Source organism: Bubalus kerabau, chromosome 20 (assembly GCF_029407905.1).
Source record: "Bubalus kerabau isolate K-KA32 ecotype Philippines breed swamp buffalo chromosome 20, PCC_UOA_SB_1v2, whole genome shotgun sequence".
Classification (NCBI taxonomy): domain Eukaryota; kingdom Metazoa; phylum Chordata; class Mammalia; order Artiodactyla; family Bovidae; genus Bubalus; species Bubalus kerabau.
In genome coordinates, this window is record NC_073643.1 from 1,432,077 (window position 1) to 1,451,861 (window position 19,785).

The window sequence follows — 19,785 nt, forward strand, 5'->3', positions numbered from 1 at the left end:
ACTTATTCCCTTACAAAGAAAGAGAAAGGGGGCAGGGTGTGGGAGTACCCGGAGGGTGTGGTGGGGGGGATGAAGAGAGGTGTCCCTCCTCTCTTCAGTGCAAATTGCTTTTGTGAGTCTCAGAGCTGCCAGAAGGCAGTTACCAAGTCAGGTCCCCACAGTATCCAGTGTGGGCTGGGTGCCTTAGCCCCCGTCACATGGACAAGCCACACCACATGGCTTCCCTGAGTTCTAACAGAAGATCTGGGGGGTTTGTCTAGGTACACACTTCCTTACTGTAGCTGTGTTACCCACTTCTGTGAGCCCCCGTTTTGTCCTCTAGATAAAGGACATCAATTGCTACCTTAGCAGGTTGCCAGCTTAATCCCATGAAGACTAATTAGGGTCTACAATTAATTAATTCTACAATTAATATCTGGCCTTAAGAGATATCAATGAATAGCTGGCCTTAAGAGATATCAATGAATAGCTGGCCTTAAGAGATACTGGGCTTCCCTGATAGCTCAGCTGGTAACGAATCCTCCTGCCATGAGGAGACCCTGGTTTGATTCCTGGGCTGGGAACGCTGAGCCGCTACAGAAGGGACAGGCTACCCACTTCAGTATTCTTGGACTTCTCTTGGGGCTCAGCTGGTAAAGAATCTTCCTGCATTGCAGGAAACCTGGGTTCAATCCCTGGACTGGGAAGATCCCCTGGAGAAGGGAAAGGCTACCCACTCCAGTATTCTAGCCTGCAGAATTCCATGGACTGTATAGCCCATGGGGTTGCCAAGAGTTAGACACGACTGAGGGACTTTCACTTCACTTTCAAGAGACATGACCTGAATCCAGATTAAACTGGAGTCTCCCAGTGTCATCTGGCATTTCTTCCCTGAAGCCAGCCAAAATTCACATAGGAGCATTTCCAGGGTCTCCACGTAGCCAGCTGGACAGAAAATCCAGTGTGGTTCAAACAAGCTGACAGACAAGCAGGAGAGGACTCACGGGCAGATGGCCTCCCTCCGGTCTCAGGGGAGCTCCGGGACCACAGCAGGAACCGGCGCTCTCAACCCCCGGGCTCAGCAGCGCCCTCCTTTTCAGGCCGGCGGCTCTGCCCTGACGGGCGCAGGAAGGCCACCAACTGCCCCAGGCTGAACTCACTCCCCTCCCACGGCTGTAGCCTGACCTCACCCGGCCTCACCCCTTCCGGCAGAACCAGCCCTCCTCTTCCCTTGATTCCAGTGTGAGGCCCGGCCCTGGGCCCTGATTGGTCACCGCCCCAGTCCTGAGCCACTCACGGTGGCCAGGGAGGATGGAACACACCGATTGGCCAGGTCCAGGTCATGTGACCATACTCTCCAGGATACGTGCGAGCTGCTCACCCTGTGTCCGGGGTAGAGAGAGTGTGATGCCTCCAGAGCAGAGCTGAGACTCCAGTCCATGTGTCCGTGTGCTCAGTGTCCTGGGACGTGCCTGCACATCCTCTCTACACACCGCTTTGTCCTCTGCAGACAAAATATTCATGACACACCTCTTCCTTTCCCAAGCGCTGTTTCACACACCCACATTCAAGGGAGCAAGACCTCCTGTTTGAAGGTAGGTTTGGAGATCCTCTCTTAACCTCTGGACTTGTTTCTTGTATTGCTACCACTGCTACTGCCAAGTCACTTCAGTCGTGTCTGACTCTGTGCGACCCCATAGACGGCAGCCCACCAGGCTCCCCTGTCCCTGGGATTCTCCAGGCAAGAACACTGGAGTGGGGTGCCATTGCCTTCTCCAGTTTCTTATACTGTTAGAATAATTTATTCAGTCTAAAAACCCCCCACAAGCACCACCATATGCTTGCTGCTTTGCCTATTCAGGATTCTTAGCTGTTCTGACAGAGAAGGCAATGGCAACCCACTCCAGTACTCTTGCCTGGAAAGTCCCATGGGCAGAGGAGCCTTGTAGGCTGCAGTCCATTGGGTCGCGGAGAGTCGGACAGGACTGAGAGACTTCCCTTTCACTTTTCTCTTTCATGCATTGGAGAAGGAAATGGCAACCCACTCCAGTGTTCTTGCCTGGAGAATCCCAGGGACAGGGGAGCCTGGTGGGTCTATGGGGTCGCACAGAGTCCGACATGACTGAAGCAACTTAGCAGCAGCAGCTGTTCTGAGGGCATGGCCCAGGGACCTCCCAAAGGGAATGCATTTTGTCCAAGGAAGCACCTGAGAGGCTGAATCACTGAATCACTTTGCTGTACACCTTAAACAAACAAATTATTATAAATCAACAATACCTCAATTTAAAGAAAAGATATTCCCTCATCAAAAATTGTTCCAAATTTTGTAAAGTTCTTCCTTCAATTGTTGGTTTTTAATATGTGTCTAATTGGTTTGGTGGTGTTTTGTGAGGTAGGGATCCAACTTACCTTCCCACATGGATACCAGATTGTCCCAATGGGACGATTCCTTTGTCCTTGAATAATTGAATATTTTTTAATTTAATAATGGAAATTATTAAATTAAATTATTGAATTAATTTAATCATTAAATATTAAATTATGTATTATATTAATATTATAAAGTAATCTATTATATTGATTAAATTAGCTATTGAATTAATTTATTTAAATTAATATTTAATTTATTTTAATTTAAATAATATTTCAATTATTGTGCTTGATTTATTCATATTTTCTATTTGTTCCTGGTTCAGTCTTTAGAAGATTGTACTTTTCTAAGAATTTGTCCTTTTGTTCCAGGATATCCATTTTCTTGTCATGCAGTTATTTCTAATTGTCTCTTATGACCCTTTGTCTTTCTTTGTGGTCTGTTGTAACGTCTCCTTTTTCATTTCAAGTTGCTTTGAGTCTTCTCCTTGTTTTTCTTGATGAGTCCGGCTAATGATTTGTCAAGTTTGTTTATGTTCTCCAAGACGTATCTTATTGTTTTATTCATCTTTGCTCGTGTTTCCTTCATTTCCATTTATTTCTGCTCTGATCTTTATGATTTCTTTCCTTCTGCTAACTTTGGAAGTTTTGTGGCCATTTTCCTCTTTTTCTAGGTTCTTTAGGTGTTAGATTAGGTTGTTTATTTGATGTTCTTTTCATTTCTTGAGGTAGGCTTCTTGTATTGCTATAAACTTCCCTCTTAGCATTGATTTATTGCATCACATAGGTTTTGGGTTGTCATTTATTCATTGCCATTTGTTTTTAGGTATTTTTAAATTTCCTCTTTGATTTCTTCAGTGACCTGTTTGATTTCTCCATGTGTTTGTGTTTTTTACAAATTTTCCTATAAATGATCCCTAATCATGTATCATTGTGATCAGAAAAGATGCTTGCTGTGATTTCAGTTTCTTAAATTTTGCAAGGCTTGATTTGTGACCCAAGATGTGATCCATTCCAGAGAGTGTTTCATGTGCACTTGAGGAAAAAAAAATGTATTCTGCTGTTTGGTGATGGAATATGCTAAAGATATCAATAAGGTCCATCTAGTCTAATGTGTGATTTAAGGCTTATGTTTCTATATTAATCTTCTTTGTGGATGATCTGTCCATTGGTATAAGTGGGGTGGTAAAGTCCCCTAGTATTATTTTCTTACTGTCGATTCCCTGTTTTATGGTTATTTGTATTTGTCTTACGTATTTAGGTGCTCCTGTGTTGGATGTGTGTGTATTATTATTGCACTATCCTCTTCCTGGATCGATCTCTTTATCATTATGTAGTGTCTTTCCTTGTCTCTTGTAATAGTCTTTATTTAAAAGTCTATTTTATCTGAGATGAGAATTGCTACTCCAGCTTTCTTTTGATTTCTATTTGCATGGAATACCTTTTTTCCAGGCCCTCCGTTTTAGTCCGTGTGTGTCCCTAGGTCTGAGGTGGATGTATTATGGACACCATTTATATGGGGCTTGTTTTTGTTTCCATTCAGCCAGTCTGTGTTTCAGTTGGACCATTTTATCCATTTATAGGTAAGGTAATTATTGCTATGCATGATACTATTATTTACTTTATTATTCTGTTTTTTTTCCATGTCTATTCACTCCCTTCTATTTCCTGCCTAGAGAGCATCCTTTAATATTTGTTGTAAAGCTACTTTGGTGGTGCTGAATTTTTTAACTTTTGCTTATTTGTAAAGGTACTGAGTTCTTTGAATCTGAGTGAGGTCGTAGCTGGTTGGAGTAGTCTTGCTGGTAAGTTTTTCCCTTTCATAACTTTAAGTATATCATGCCACACCCTTCTGGCCTGCAGCGTTTCTTCAGAAAGATCAGCTGTTAAACTTATGGGGATTCCCTTGTTATTTGTTGCTTTTCCCTTTCTGCTTTTACCATTTTCTCTTTTTGCTAAGTTTTTCTTAGTTTGATCAGTATATGTCTTGGCATGTTTCTCCTTTGGTTTACCCTGTGTTGGACTCTCTGTGCTTCTTGGACCTGGGTGTGTTTCCTTCAACAATATAGGGAAATTTTCAGTCATTGTTTCTTCAAGGGAGAGTTTATCTTTCTCTCTTCTCCTTGAATTCCTATAATGTGAATGTTAGTATGTTTGATATCCACCAAATGGCCTTAAATTATCCTCAATTTTTTGGCTTATTTTCTTCTTTTTGGTGCTCAGATCAGGTGATTTCCACTACTCTGTATTTCTTTGTCTTTTTTTAAAATATAAATATTTATTTTAATTGGAGGCTAATTACTTTACAGTACGGTAGTGGTTCTGCCGTACATTGACATGAATCCGCCACGGGTGCACATGTGCTCCCCGTCTTGAGGCCCCGCCCCCTCCTTCTGGGTCAGCCCAGTGCACCGGCACTGCTCTGTGTGTCAGCTTACTGATCTGTCCTCTGAATCATCCAATCTCTTGACTCATCTGCTGTATTTTTCGTGTCAGTTATTGTATTCTTCCATTATAATCAGTTCTTTTTTATACTTATTGCCTCTTTGTGGAGTTCTCACTCTGTTCTTTCATGCTTCCCCTGATAGAAGTCAATATCTTTTATTCGTTTATTTAATGGGTCCACTGGGGCTTGCTGTGTCATTGGCTTTCTCTAGTTGCATAGAGTGGGGGCTGCACTCAGTTTTGGTGCGTGGGCTTCCCATCGTTCTGTCTTCTCTTGTGGAGCACAGGCTCTAGGGTACATGAGTTCAACAGCTGTGACATGCAGCTTTACTTGCCCCGCAGCCTGGGATCTTAGTTCCCAGACCACGGGTTGAACCCTTGTTGCCTACATTGTCCGGAAAATCTTAACAAATGAACCAGCAGGGAAGACCCAGTAAATATCTTTATGACCCTTACTTTGCAGTCATTTGATGTAGATTATTTATCTCCATCTTGTTTAGTTCTTTTTCTGAGTTTATGTCTTAGCTGTTCATTTAGCATAGATTCTTTGTCTCTTTATTTTGCCTTTTTGTTTCGATGCATTAATATTAGGTAGATGAACTATGTCTCCATGTTGAATAAGTGGATGTTTGTAGAGTGTCTCCTAGGCGGCCCAAAGGAACAGCTCCCCCAGGTCACCAGAGACAGGAAATCCAGGGTGTCTCCTGTGTAGGCTGAGTTTGGTGTTCTGTTAGATGGACCTGCATTTGCTTTGGGCATGCTGGTGGGTCTGGCTGGCCCCCAGTGCAGCTGAATGTAAGCCCCACCTCAACAGTTGCAGGTGTACTTCTGGCTGGAGCTGACCTGGAGTGGGACTCACCTTGAGGGGATGCAAGTCACGGCTGAGTCCACCCACCGTGAATGGTAGGAAAGGAGGCGATTGTGTGGGAATCCAGGCCCTTGAGGGCAAAGCCATTTTGGAGGAGCGTTGTGGGCGTGGCTGGGCTGGGTATGTCTGTTCCACAGGGAACACAGAGACATAGCAGGGCAAGCAGTGCTAGCAAGGTAAGTGAGGAATGTCAGAAAAGTCTCCTTCTAGCACTGGGACAGCTGGGTACAGGGAGGATTTTTTTAAATGTCAAGTGATTTCATCCCTGGATAAAGTTTCAAGAAATCCTTGCCCCTTTGGCACGTGTCCTAAAATTAGTATATAATTCTCTTTCCCATGTGACCTGTGGCTACATTGAGCATCATTACCGGCAACATTCAGCGTCAGTAAGTTTGGCACTAACCTATTAAGCATGGGGTCTTGGCTTACCACAGCCCCCAGCTCTCTCCCAGACGTAGCTCTGCTGGTTTCAAATCAAGATATGGGGGCTTGTCTTCCTCATTCAGGTCACCGGGGCTCAGGTGCTCAGCATGTCCTCCCAGGGAAGATACCAAGTTGGTAATGTCCCCTCCTAATTCTGGGTCACCCATCAGGAGTATGGGTCCTGACTAGACTCTATCTCTCCCTTCCAATGCATCTCCATATTGTTTTTTCTTTACAACCTTAGTTGTGGAAGAGCTACTCTGCTAATTTTCAAGTTGGCATCTGGGTTTTCCATGTGAGGAAGCTCTCAGAATAAAATAGAGTAAGTGTCTCAAAAAGTGCCGTTTCAGTTTCTGTGGAAGCTGTCTCCTTGTGTAAGTCAGTGGTTCTCAAAGTGTCATCACTGGACCAGCCGTGTTAGCATCACCTGGGAAGTGGTTAAAACTGGAGTTTCTTAAGGTCCACCCTGATCTACTGTATGAGATGCTCTGAATCATTCCTCCAAGCCATACACATGCTCAATCCTAAATTAACCTGAAACACATCTCCCCCAAGGTTCTGGGCCCACCGTGCCCCTTAGCTTTAACCAGGCACTACTGTTCTGCAATTCTGAGGAATTTTAGGAATTTGGGGGGCATGTTTCACCACTCTCACTTGGAAGATACTAAGGAATATCTAATAAGTTGGACACGATACTTCTCTCTCGTCACCCATTGTGAGAGTTCTTAGTACATAAAGTAAAAATAAAGAACAATTTGATTGGTAAAGAAAATCCTACAGCAGGTTGGAAAGGTGAAGATGCTGCATTAAGATCAAGGTCTTGTACAAGGTTCATGGGAGTACAGGATGTACAGATATTTTGTAAACTTCATGGAAAAGAAACAAGGGTGGAGCAGAGTAGCCACTGGGCTTCAGTGACCCCCTACTGCTTAGCTGTGCACCTTCCTGCAGGTGTGATCACCACTGAACCCTGGGAAGAGCGCTTCACACCTTGAACTGTGAGGCTCCCCAGCAGGCTGGCCTGTGACCTCCTGGGCACCATCACCTTCTGCTGCTTCCTGAACTGGCCATGTTTTCTCCCTCTGCCTTCATCTCCTCTGCCTTTATCGCCTCGTCTTTTGTGGGGTTGCCAGTACCTTGTGGTCTGTGCTGGGCCAAGGAAGACGCACGTTTGCACTTCTGAACCCTACTGGCCACCTGATGACACGTCATCCTCCCGTGATCGTTAACTCTGGCCCTGATGGGAGAGAGCTGTGTTCACTCACCACTGTTGTACTCTCTTTTAGCTAAAGAAGGAATCCGTTCTAATCATGCTTTTTAGGTGGCTGGATTTACCAAACAGAAATACACGAATCCCAGTTAAATTTGAATTTTTGGGAAACAATGAAAACTTTCTTTTTCTTTTTTTAGTAGAAGTCCATCTCCTGCAATACTTGGGATGTATTTATACTAAAAAATTATTCACTGAGAACCAAATTTAACTAGATGTCTTGTGTTTTACCTGACAGGCTTACTCCCAAGGTAAAGGGGTTCCCATTTTAGCTTCCCATCCTAGGAGTGGCACTTTGTCTTAGAAAGGAATGTATTTAGTCATCAAAATAAGGTCAGACTTACCTGCACGCCAGCCATGACTTGTGACATATTGATCACATGTTGAAATGATAATACTTTTTGTTTACTGGATTAAAATATAATTTGAAAATTAATTTCATCTGCTTCTTTATGTTTTTAAATGTGGTTGCTAGAAAATTTAAGGTATTATATGGAGCTTGAGTTTGTAGTCCATAGTACACTTCACTGGACAGCTTTGGCCTAGAGCAAAAGCCATGCTGGGGGACCTAACGACCATCGGGCTGGGAGTGGGGCACCCCTCTCCCCAGAAAGAGTTAGACTCTCCCCTTTGGAGTCGTTTGTGGCTGAACTGGTCGGGGGCATACAGATTCCTTGAGTGTAGTTTGTCTTTACAAAGATTTTATTGTTTGAATTTTTCAGTTCTGACCAAATCTTGGTGGTTTTTGATTGACGAGAGACCAAACAGGCCTGGAGTGCATTTCCTGTTAAGTATATTTGTAGCAGGGTGCTTCCCAGGTGACTCTGGTGGTATAGAACCCATCTGCCAATTTAGGACACACCGAAGACTAGGGATAAAACTTTGATCCCTAGGTCAGGAAGATCGCCTGGAGGAGGGCAAGACAACCCACTCCAGTATTGTTGCATGGAGAATCCCATGGACAGAGAATCCTGGTGGGCTACAGTCCATAGGGATGCACTGAGTCGGACATGCCTGAAATGACTGAGCACACACGTGTATTTGCAGTTGAATTATGACAGCAGATTGCGACACATGGGAAGAAGCAAGATGGGTGTGGAAAGGGGGTGGTTTGGGAAAGGGTCTGGTTTCTGGAAGCTGTGCCGTGTTGTCCTTTTTACTCCTCTTTTTCTTCTTTTGGTTTTATGATTGCATACTGGTGGTGGCAAGACAACACTGACTGCATTTGCTAGAAGCAGATGTCCCCATTAATTTAGATTTTAGAGACTGAAAATTAAGGAGGATGCATTATGCAATATGAAAGAAGGAAATGAAAATTTCTTTGGCAACATTCAAACTCTGAATATCTCCTGAGTTGGGTTCGTGGAGGTGGAAGTCTTTTTATATAAGTCTTATATAAGATATAAGACAATATCTTAGGATCATAGTTTAGTTGTAGGACTACAATTCTCCTTGATGATTCACTGCTTTCCTCTCCCTACCCCCTAACCTTCTGAAGTTCTTGGAAAGTCAAGAAACAGTAGTGAGAGCAAAGCAAATGAAAATTCAAGAGCTTTCAGAGGCCAAGGGCTTGGTCTCTGGTCAAATAACCTGACCTTTACTCAGTTCCATTTACAATCTCTCTTCTGGGAAGGCTTGGACGGTAAAAGAATCTGCCTACAATGCAGGAGATGTGGGTTCGATCCCTGGGTTGGGAAGATCCCCTACTCCAGTATTCTTGCCTGGAGAATCCCCATGGATAGAGGAGCATGGAGGGCTACAGTTCATGGGGTCGCAAAGAGTCAGACATGACTGAGCAACTAAGCGTAGCACATGCCAAGCACAGCAACTCGGAGAACCTGCTCTTGCTGCAGGATCCACCTTCTGTCCACTTCCACTTTTCCCTGCAGGTCTCACTACCTGCTGATCATGTTGCCAGAGTGTCCCTCATAGGTGTCTTGTCACCAGTTTGAGGGCATGACCTCCAAGATGTCAGGCCAGTGGGAAGTTGATGCCACATACCTTAGCAGCTGGCAGTCTGGTGCATCTGGTGATAATTTCATTAAGCTCAGCCCTCCCCCACCCTAGGTCTTCTTGTTGGCATTGTTGTTAATTTGAGGATTTCTATAGGACACGTGTGACACATGGCGCTTCAGTAAGAGGAGCTGATAGCCTTGGCTGGCAGAATGAGGCATGGGGCTGTGTGCTAGGTTCCATTTTCTGAGAAGGAGAACACCTCAATTTCATGAGGCCTTGAGCTCTCAGACCCAAAGGAGAGAAACCAAGGGTGTAGAAGGTTGACAGGCACTGACTGGAAATCTGTGTGAGAAGGTGTTACTGCTGGCTGTGTCCTGTGTCTCATGCTGAGCGCAGAAAAACTGATGCTTTTGAACTGTGGTGTTGGAGAAGACTCTTGAGTGTCCCTTGGACTACAAGGAGATCCAACCAGTCCACCCTAAAGGAAATCAGTCCTGGGTGTTCATTGGAAGGACTGATGTGGAAGCTGAAACTCCAACATTTTGGCCACCTGATGCAAAGAGCTGACTCATTTGAAAAGACCCTGATGTTGGGAAAGATTGAAGGCTGGAGGAAAAGGGGACCACAGAGGGTGAGATGGTTAGATGGCATCACTGACTCAATGGACATGCTTTGGGTAAACTCCAGGAGTTGGTGATGGACAGGGAGGCCTGGTGTGCTGTGATTCATGGGGTCGCAGAGTCAGATTCGACTGAGCGACTGAACTGACTGACTGACTGACTGACCACCACCATCATCGTGCACGGTCACTGGCCCTTGTTCAAGTCCAACAGGTCCAACTCCCCTTATCCCCTGGCAGCCTTATTCTACTTTGTGTTTGCAGTGGACTTATCTGGACATCTCACAGTGGAATCATAGATTATTTGTCCATTACTGTTTAGCTTGTTTCACTTGCATATGACTTCAAACTTTACTCAATTTGCAACACATGTCAGAATTTCCTTAGTTGTTAAAAATAAACAGCACACAGGCTCACCATCATGTACAATCGGGGAATTACAAATTAAAATCGTGATCTATCACACCACACCTCTTAGGACTGCTAAACTCCAAATATAAGATAATACTAATTGCTGGAGGGTGAGGAACAACAGCAATTCCTCATTGCTGGTGGAATGCATGTACAGCCCCCATGAGAGACAGTCTGGTAGTTTTCCCCAAAGCTCAACAGGTTTCACCTTGGGATCCAACAATCATGCTTTCAGTATTTACGCAGTTGCTCTGAAATTGTACATCCAAATGCAAACGAGGATGCAGTTTTGCACAGCAGTTCTATTCACAATGGCTACAAACTTGAAGAAATCAGGATATCTTTCAGTAGATGAATGTGCAAGCAAATTGGTGTACACAGATATCAAGGGGACCAGAACACACCACCCCGAATTATGTCTGACATGAGTTAGTTTAGTTTAATTTAAAATAATAATAATAATAAAAGAATCTGAGTAGAGGTTGCCCCCTATTTTTTTTTTAAATGTGTTCATTTCTTTATGGCCATGCTGTGTCTTCGTTGCTTTGAGAGGGCTTTCTCTGGTTGTGGAGAGCTAGTTCTGCTCTTGTTGCAGAGCATGGGCTCTAGGTGTGCAGGCTTCAGTAGTTGTGGTGCCTGCATGTAGTAGTTGTGGCTCCCCAGCTCTAGAGCGCTGGCTCAGTAGTTGTGGTGCATGAGCTCAGCTGCTCTGAGGCATGTGGGATACTCCTGGATCAGGGATAGAACCTGTGTCCACCGCATTAGCAGGCAGAGTTTTAGCAGCTAGCTCACCAGGGAAGACTGAGGTTACCCTTTTGTGAGGTACATTTACATTTATGAGAGAAATCTCCATTTGTAAGGGTGTCCCCCTTTGAACCTAGGAGAGGAATAATTACATCTCAAGGAAGGAACACTTATCAGTGAAGAAGTCAGGACTTAAATCTGCAAACAATCATCTGTTTGTTTACTGTGCTTTGCATGATAACCTGCCATAAATGGCCTCTGCCTTCCCCTCAAGGTCTTTCTTCTGTTTGGGGTTGAAGAGCTATTTATGGTGAAGTCTTTGGTCATTTCAGGGAGGACTCAGTTTTCCTTGGCATCTCCTCTCTATGCAAAAGGTATACATGTTCATTAAACTTCTTTCTCCTGATAATTTGTGTTTAATGATGGAGAAGGAGGGCTCAACCAAGAACCTGGAAGTGGAGAGGGAAATTTATTTTCCTCCTATATACATGCAAAGGAATAACACTCAACAGTGGAAAGGAATGAAACATCAACCCTTGAAAGGGATAAACCTTAGATGCACATGGCTAAGTGAAAGAATCCAGTTGAAAAGGCTGCACCCAGTATGACCCCATTGTGACATTCTTGGAAAGGTAAAGCTACATAGATGATAAGCAGATCACGGAGTGGGGAATTGGAAGTGATCGTTTAGGATGGATACCTGTCAATATGCATTTGTCGAAGCCTGTCACTTTATGTAGTGCAAAGGGTCAATCAGAATCTATTCAAATGTACTTACTCATTGTATAAATAAGTCATAGGATGGAATACCAAACACAACAGCATCTCAACATCACTCACTATTCTATCACTATTCAGTTCAGTTCAGTTCAGTCGCTCAGTCATGTCCGACTCTTTGTGACCCCATGAATTGTTGGTGGGAATGTAAATTGACATAGCCACTTTGGGGGGCAGTATGTAGGTTCCTTAAAAAACTGAAAAGAGAACTACCATACCACCCGGTAATCCCACTGGGTTTGCTGAGACTGCCATAATTCAAAAAGACATATGCACGCTCATGTTCATTGCAGCCCTATTTACAATAACTAGGACATGAAATCTGGAGAAGGAAATGGCAGCCCACTCCAGTACTCTTGCCTGGAAAATCCCATGGATGCAGGAGCCTGGTAGATTACAGTCCATGGGGACAGGAAGAGCCAGACAGGACTGAGTGAGTTCACTTTCACTTTTCACTTTCATGCATTGGAGAAGGAAATGGGAACCCACTCCAGTATTCTTGCCTGGAGAATCCCAGAGACGGGGGAACCTGGTGGGCTGCCGTCTATGGGGTTGCACAGAATCAGACACGACTGAAGTGACTTAGCAGCAGCAGGACATGGAATCAACCTAAATGTCCAGCAACTGCGAAATGGGTAAGGGAGAGTGCTACATATATACAGTGTGATATTATGTAAGCATTAAAGGAATGAAAGTGGGTCCTCTGAAGAAATGTGGATGGACGGTCAGTCATAAAGTGAAATGAGACAGAAAAACAAAAACATATATTGTATCTTCATATATATATATATATATATATATATATATATATATATATACACACACACATATATATATATTCGTATATATGAATTTATATGTTTATCTGTCTATCTATAGGCTTCCATAGTAGCTCAGCTGGTAAAGAATCTTCCTGTAATGCCTCAGACCCTGGTTCAATTCCTGGGTTGGCAATATCCCCTAAGAAAGGATAAGCTACCCGTTCCACTATTGTTGGGCTTCCCTTGTGGCTCAGAGAGTAAAGAATCTGCCTGCAGTGTGGGAAACCTGAGTTTGATCCCTGGTTTGGGAAGACACCCTGGAAAAGGGCATGGCAACCCACTCTAGTATCCTTGTGTGGAGAATCCCCTTTGGCAGAGGAGCCTTGCAGGCAACAGAATGAACAGGATTGAGCAGCTAAGCACAGCGTATATGGAAAATGGTGCTGAGGCTCTTATCTCCAGAGCCCACATAGAGGCACAGACACAGAGAAGGACCTCGACGACGCAGCAGGGGAGGGAGGAGGGGCAAAGTGAGAGGCCAGCAGGGACATGCATGCCCTGCTAGGATGTACGTTTCCTGTTGTTGCTTTTGTTTGTTTTTAAATTTCCTTTATTTATTTCTAATAATCCTCAGGTCTTTAACCAGACAGCTAGTGGAGAGCAGCTGTCTAATATACGGAGCTCAGCTTGGTGCTCTCCATTGACCTAAAGAAGAAGAATGAGGGGGTGGGTGGGAAGCTCAAAGGGGAGCAGATATATATGCACATATAAATGATTTACTTCATTGTACAGCAGAGAATAATGTAACATTGTAAAATGACTATAACACAATTTAAAAAAGAGAGAAAACAAATAGGTGGTCCTGGTGCTACGACTCTGCACTCCCAAAGCAGGGAGCCCAGATTTGATTCATAGTCAGGGAACTGTATCCCACAAACTGCAACTGAGACCCAGCGTAGCCAAATTTAAAAAAAAAAAAATGAAAAATTACGAATGCCACAGACAGCATAAAAAATAAAATAGTATCCATATATTTCTGATAAATGTTGTAAAAAATGGGGACATTTCCTTTTCAGGAAAAGTCCTGATGGTTATTAGAAATAAATTAAGGAAATTTAAAAACAAACAAAAAGCAACAACAGAAAACCTATTATGCCAAACAAAAGAAGTCTGACACAAATGCAAACCCATGATCCGGTTTTTATGAAATCCTAGACAATAGATCTAATCTCTCGAAACCAGCAAATCATTGGCTGCCTGGTGTTGATCAAAATGGTTGGGAAAAGGACAAGAGAAGATTTGTGGTGATGGAAACATTCTGTATCTTGCTTGTGGTGGCTGTACATGGGTGTATTTATCTGTCAGAAATCATAAAACTATACCCTTAAATTTTACTGCATGTGGATTATACTAAGGTCATGAAATGATACTTAACATGATTTGTCACTAGAGAAATGCAAGTTAAAACCACAATGAGAAACTATCTCACATCTAAGATAGCTTCAATGTAAAGATCAGAAACAACAGAATATGACAAGAGTGCACAGGATTAACAAGTGGTGGGAGAACGTGGAGACACAGGAACCCTGTATCTTGCTGGGGAGAATGGAAGATGATGTGGCCACTGTGGAAAAAAGTTCACACATTCCTCAAAAAGTTAAAATTGACCTATGAGCTGGCAAAACTGTTAGGGGAAGCACACTAATTGAAACTGCCCACCCTGGCCAGGCACCATAGTAACAATTTGCATGAGTTGTTTTATGACAGGAGATCCTGATAAGGAATACGAAACTAATAAGCCACCACCAACAGGAAGAGTTCGGGAAGGGTTAAAAGGAGACACCGTGTGTCCGTCCACTTGCCAGAATCCCTCTCGCTAGCATCCATCTTGGCTGAGCGATGCGTGTGCCACCAGGAAAGACTCTGAATTAGAATGATTGGCCAAAGACCACCCAGAAACTAATCCCATCACCATAAACCCCAAGACTGCGAGCCACGCGGCAGAGCAGTTCTCCTGGGTTCCCTTACCCTACTGCTCTCCACCCGGGTGCCCTTTCCCAATAAAATCTCTTGCTTTGTCAGCACATGTGTCTCCTTGGACAATTCATTTCTGAGTGTTAGACAAGAGCCCAGTTTCGGGCCCCGGAAGGGGTCCTCCTTCCTGAAACAAAACTACTCTAGGTCTAAACCCCAAAGAATTGCCAGTAGGGACTCCAACAGACACTTGTACACGAATATTCATACCAGCACCATTCACAACAGACAAAAGGGAGATGCAACCCAAACGTTCATCCATGGGCAATGGATAATCAAAATGCTTTACAAACACAGTTACCCCTCAAACAACACAGATTTGAACTGCACAGGTCCACTTACACCTGTATTTTTTTCAATAAATATATCTATGGCATGTCCCATGGTTTTTGAATCCACAGACATTAAACCGAGGTTATAGAGGGCTGACAGTAAAGTGTACACAGATTTTTGACTACATGGAGGATCTTAATACTTTTTTGCTTTCAGAGAACTAATTTTGTAAAGGGAATGGTGCTCAGAGATATAACTTGATACTTTCATCTCCACCTGCCTACCTCCCACCTTCATTCTGAAGTCTAAGATCTGCCTCAGTATCAGCAGGGCCACAGCCATGACTTTCCGCCTCTACTCTGTTCCTGCAGGTGCCCCCACCCCCACACCTCCCCCCATAGTAGTCACTGCTTACTGTTTCTCCGGCCCAAACAACGATTCCATTCTTGGCTCCTTCCTTCCACCAGCTCCAGACATGAATTGAAGAAAACAAAGTTGATTCTGTCTTTGAGACATATCTAGTTCTGCCCATACACTAGTACTTGCTTTACTACACTACTGGTACCAGTGACTTCCCTGATAGCTCAGATGGTCAAGAATCTGCATGCCATGTAGGAGACCCCAGTTCGATTCCTGGCTTGGGAAGATCCGCTAGAGAAGGGATAGGCTACCCACTCCAGTATTCTGGCCTAGAGAATTCCATGGAGTGTACAGTCCAGGTGGTTGAAAAGAGTCAGACACGACTAAGTGACTTTCATTCATTCACTCACTGACTCAGTACCAGTGAGCAGGCAAGTAGATTTAAAGTAAATGCTGCTTAATTAACTGCCCATCTAGATGGAATAAAATCGATCCAACAAAAGTCAGTTCCAAGTGAATAGTGAACCTAAGTGGAAAGGAAAGAAAAACCGGTAGATGACATAGGGGAATATCTTCATGACCTCAGGTAGCCAAAAGTCCAAGGGCAGGAATTTGTGTCTGCTGCGTTCATGCCGCATCTCCAGTATAGATGCCCAGTGTTTCCAGAGGGAACATAAAGGAAACTTCAACACCATCTGGAGGAAACTACACACATGCAAGCACTTGGGTCATTGTGAAGACACGCAGTGTTCTTAATGATCAGATTGAATGTCATATAAATGTCACTTCTCGTTAGTCTAACATCTAATGCAATCCTAATTAACAGCCATTCAGACTGATTTTCAGGATAAACTGATTCTAAGTTTCACATGAAAAATGAGCAAGAATACCTAGGAAAGCCTGAGGGGAAAAAGCCAGGTCCAGTGATGAGGTGTGATAAGGCCTACCAGGAGATAAGACAGATTTTTAAAGGCAGGATTATTATCATTTTTTTTGAAGAATCCAGGCCACTACTGTTACAAGTTTCGTTATTGGCTCGGATACCACTACATAAAACACTATTCCGAAGACTCTTGACTTGTTAGGTGCCTCCCGATTCAGAGATTGGGAGGGCCCTGGGAGGCGCAAACGGAGGCGGCGGCGATCGCCTTAAATCAGAAAGTGGTGGATAAGTTTTTAAAGGTTTGCGCAGAGGGGCAGGGGGCTCGCCAGGGCACCCAGCTGCAGTGCCCTGTAAGCCCCCTCCTTTCTCAGGAGGTAAAGCACTGTCTCCCTCCTTTTCTTCATCAATGGCAGAAAAATATGATCTGCGCAGAAAGTGGAGACCCACCACCATCCACCGCCATAGCCTCCCCCACAGGCTCTCTAACAGCCTCATGACGGGGGTCCAGGACATTTCTAATCACATTCCACAGAGCAAAAGCATCTACAGGAACCCTTTTTGGCCCATGTTTCTCTTTCCCTGTTCCGGAGATCTTTTAACTGTTTGGTGACTGAATCTTATGGATGGTCTGATTGGGGATGTTTCTCTTAAGCTCTTAGGAGCATTTTTAGCTTAAAAAGACCAATCTTTATTAGAATGGTATCGGGCTGCTGCCTCTTTTAAATCTTTTTCATCTTGAGGTGAAGTATATTAATTATAAACAATTAACAAATTGCTTTTATTAATAATTTATAATTATTTATGCATTGTCATAAATATATGTATTTATATAATTGTACATTTTAATTAATTAAAGTAATATACTGTAAATATAAGTATTTACAATAAATTTTTGTAATATTATGTATGTAATGTAAATGATTACAATGTAATTCATAGCTATTATTAAATATTAATCATATATAATGTATATGTATATACATAAGTATAATGAATATATATATAATAATGTAATAATAGCATTATTTAATAAATGTAATACATTTATATATTATTAGATTCATAAACACTTATTAATATTAAAATTATATTATTTAATTACAAAATAATAACAATACATTTTAATAAATTAATGTAAATTATTTATATATTTTATTACTAAATCACGTTGGCAATTAATGTAGTGGATTAACCAGATTCATGAGCAGGGTCTAAAGCGTCTCTAATCATATTTCAAAGAGAAAAGGTGTCAGTGGGGACCTTTTCTGGGCCATGTAAAGTGTAGTAAGTTTTTAGGGGCTTCCCTACCTTTTCCCAGATATCTAGGTTAACAGTGCCCTCTTCTGGAAACCAAGGACATTGCTCTTGTACAAATGTAAAAACGATTGAACATTAGCTTTCTTAAACTTAATTCCTCTTTTGTTTAACAGTTGTAAGATTACTCCTATAAAGAGTTGTCATTCTTTTGACTCACTGTTACCCGTATCAGAAAATTATCTTTTTTACCTCTTTGTCAAAAAGATTTTTACTTCCCACTGTTTTTTACTCTACCTATTTTATGCAGGGGGGTCTGCGGCATCCTGAGTGGGGTCCTAGCCGTCCGAAAAACTGTACAATGGGGGAGACTTACCTTCGGGACCCTGTTTCGGGTGCCACTTTGCGGGGTCCAGCCCCAGTTGGATCCAGGGATTCTCTCAGGAGAACGGTGTCGGCAAATGGAGAAAGTAAAGAAGAGAGATAAAAGGGGAAAAAAATAGGCTTAATCTTCCTTGGTTTACACAGAAAGCCAATAAAGTTCTTGACACAGAACTTGTTCTGTTCACGGAGTCTGCAGGCGCCCTCTCAGATGGGGTTAGGACGCAGGATGCCCTCTCCCTGGTGAAGACGCAGGGCGCCTTCCCGATAGGGTCTTAGAAGCCCAGGCAAAAAGTGAACAGAGAGCCCCTGTGTTTTAAGTAGTCATCCTAAAAAAAGAACAGAGAGAAAAAAAGAGTGAAAAGGAAAAAAAAAATGACACAGGGAGACCAAGCTCTGATGAAGCCGGGTCTGTAGCTTTATTTTCAAAAGGAGCTTTTATACCCTAAGTTACACATTTCCAGAAGTGAAAGATACAGAGTTATATCGAGTCAGCTCAACATTACATCAGTTTCACCCTTATCAAAAGCAGGACATTTTTTGCATAGCTTTTTATAAACAAGGGTCTTATGTTGTGCACACCATCTTCTGGCCCTGTGGCCTGTTAACATTTTGTAACTCTTTTGTGATAAAGGTTGGTCGCCCAGAAAACCTGTTTTCCCTTTATCTTTTTAGTCTGCAGTCCCCCTCAAGAAACAGAGATACATTCTTATGGAACAAAGGCACAGTGGGTTACAACAAAGAAAGAACTTACCAACTCAAGGGTTTTCTGTTGCTAATGCCAAGGCTACTGCTTGTTTTTCTTGCATACCAACTATTTTTGTTAATGTACTCCCAGGCACACATTGGGTAAAGGACAAGGAAACTCAGCAGCAAACATTGGCTCAACAATGCAGTATTATTTTAATAAAGCTTTTTTATTGCTCGAAGGTTATGCTTGGGGTGTTGTGAACAATCATGTGCATTAGTTGTAAGAATGTGGATAAACCTGCCAAACAAGCTAAAATAGTAACAGAGGGGTTAAAGTAAAAATGTTCCTTTCAAGCCCAGGAGACTTAGTAACTAGAGCCTTAAGTTGATTTGTTTCAGAAAAAGGTGGTCAGGGATAGCCCCCTGTAAATGTCAAAAAAGTTGGTGAAAAGCATAATATAATAAACAGTAGACAGACAGATTTTAGTTTTGGGGTAGATGCTGGAGCAGATCCAGGGAATCCCTTGAGTCCTGTTTCGCCTTTGTCTGTCAGGTCCTCTCCACATGACGTTTGTCATGGTTGGGATCTCTCATGGTGGCTCCCGACATACATCAGAAGCTTTCTCTATCTCCTTTATACTTTAATAAAACTTTATTTATAACTTTATATATAAAAAGCTTTATATATATATATATAAACTTTATATATATAAAACTTTATATATAAAAAGCTCTGAGCAATCAAGCCTCATCACTGGCCCTGGATCGAATTCCTTTCCTCCAGAGGCCAAGAATCCTGGCATCTGTCACAGCTCATCGCAGCAACATTTCAATACTGAAGAGATCCTCCAAGAACTAAGAGTCTTTTAATAGTACAAAGCCATAGATTACAAAATGAAAATACATATGACCCCCCCCCTAATTTGTGCAGCTTCACAGGTGCCACTATGAGGGTCAGGAAGATCCCCTGGAGGAGGGCATGGCAATCCACTCCATTGTTCTTGCCTGGAGAATACCATGGATAGAGGAGCCTGGCAGGCTACAGCACATAGGGTCGCACAGAGTGGGACACGAATGAAGTGACTTTACACTCACGCACCTTAATTTGTCAAGAAATAGCTGGAGTAACAGCAAATTTAGCCTTGGAGTACAGAATGAAGCAGGGCATAGACTAATAGAGTTTTGCCAGGAGAACACGCTGGTCATAGCAAACACCCTCTTCCAACAACACAGGAGAAGACTCTACACATGGACATCACCAGATGGTCAACACCACAATCAGACAGA

General features: G+C 42.9%; 2 long non-coding RNA genes across 3 annotated transcripts in view; one reads left to right on the forward strand and one right to left on the reverse strand.

The window, feature by feature from the left end:
* LOC129635179 (uncharacterized) overlaps nt 1-1,183 on the reverse strand; it is a 42,363-nt gene extending 41,180 nt beyond the window's left edge. The window contains exon 1 of the long non-coding RNA XR_008706139.1: nt 984-1,183. This is a non-coding gene — a long non-coding RNA (uncharacterized LOC129635179). The remainder of the gene's footprint in view (nt 1-983) is intronic.
* A 166-nt stretch (nt 1,184-1,349) lies between these two features.
* On the forward strand, nt 1,350-7,787 carry LOC129634923 (uncharacterized). Of its 2 annotated transcripts, XR_008705997.1 has the most exons (5): nt 1,350-1,574; nt 4,100-4,154; nt 5,609-5,697; nt 6,330-6,407; nt 7,037-7,787. It is a non-coding gene; the product is annotated as an uncharacterized LOC129634923 (long non-coding RNA). The 2 variants fall into 2 exon arrangements; XR_008705996.1 differs by lacking the exon at nt 6,330-6,407 and having other exon boundaries at nt 1,351-1,574.
* The last annotated feature ends 11,998 nt before the right edge of the window (nt 7,788-19,785 follow it).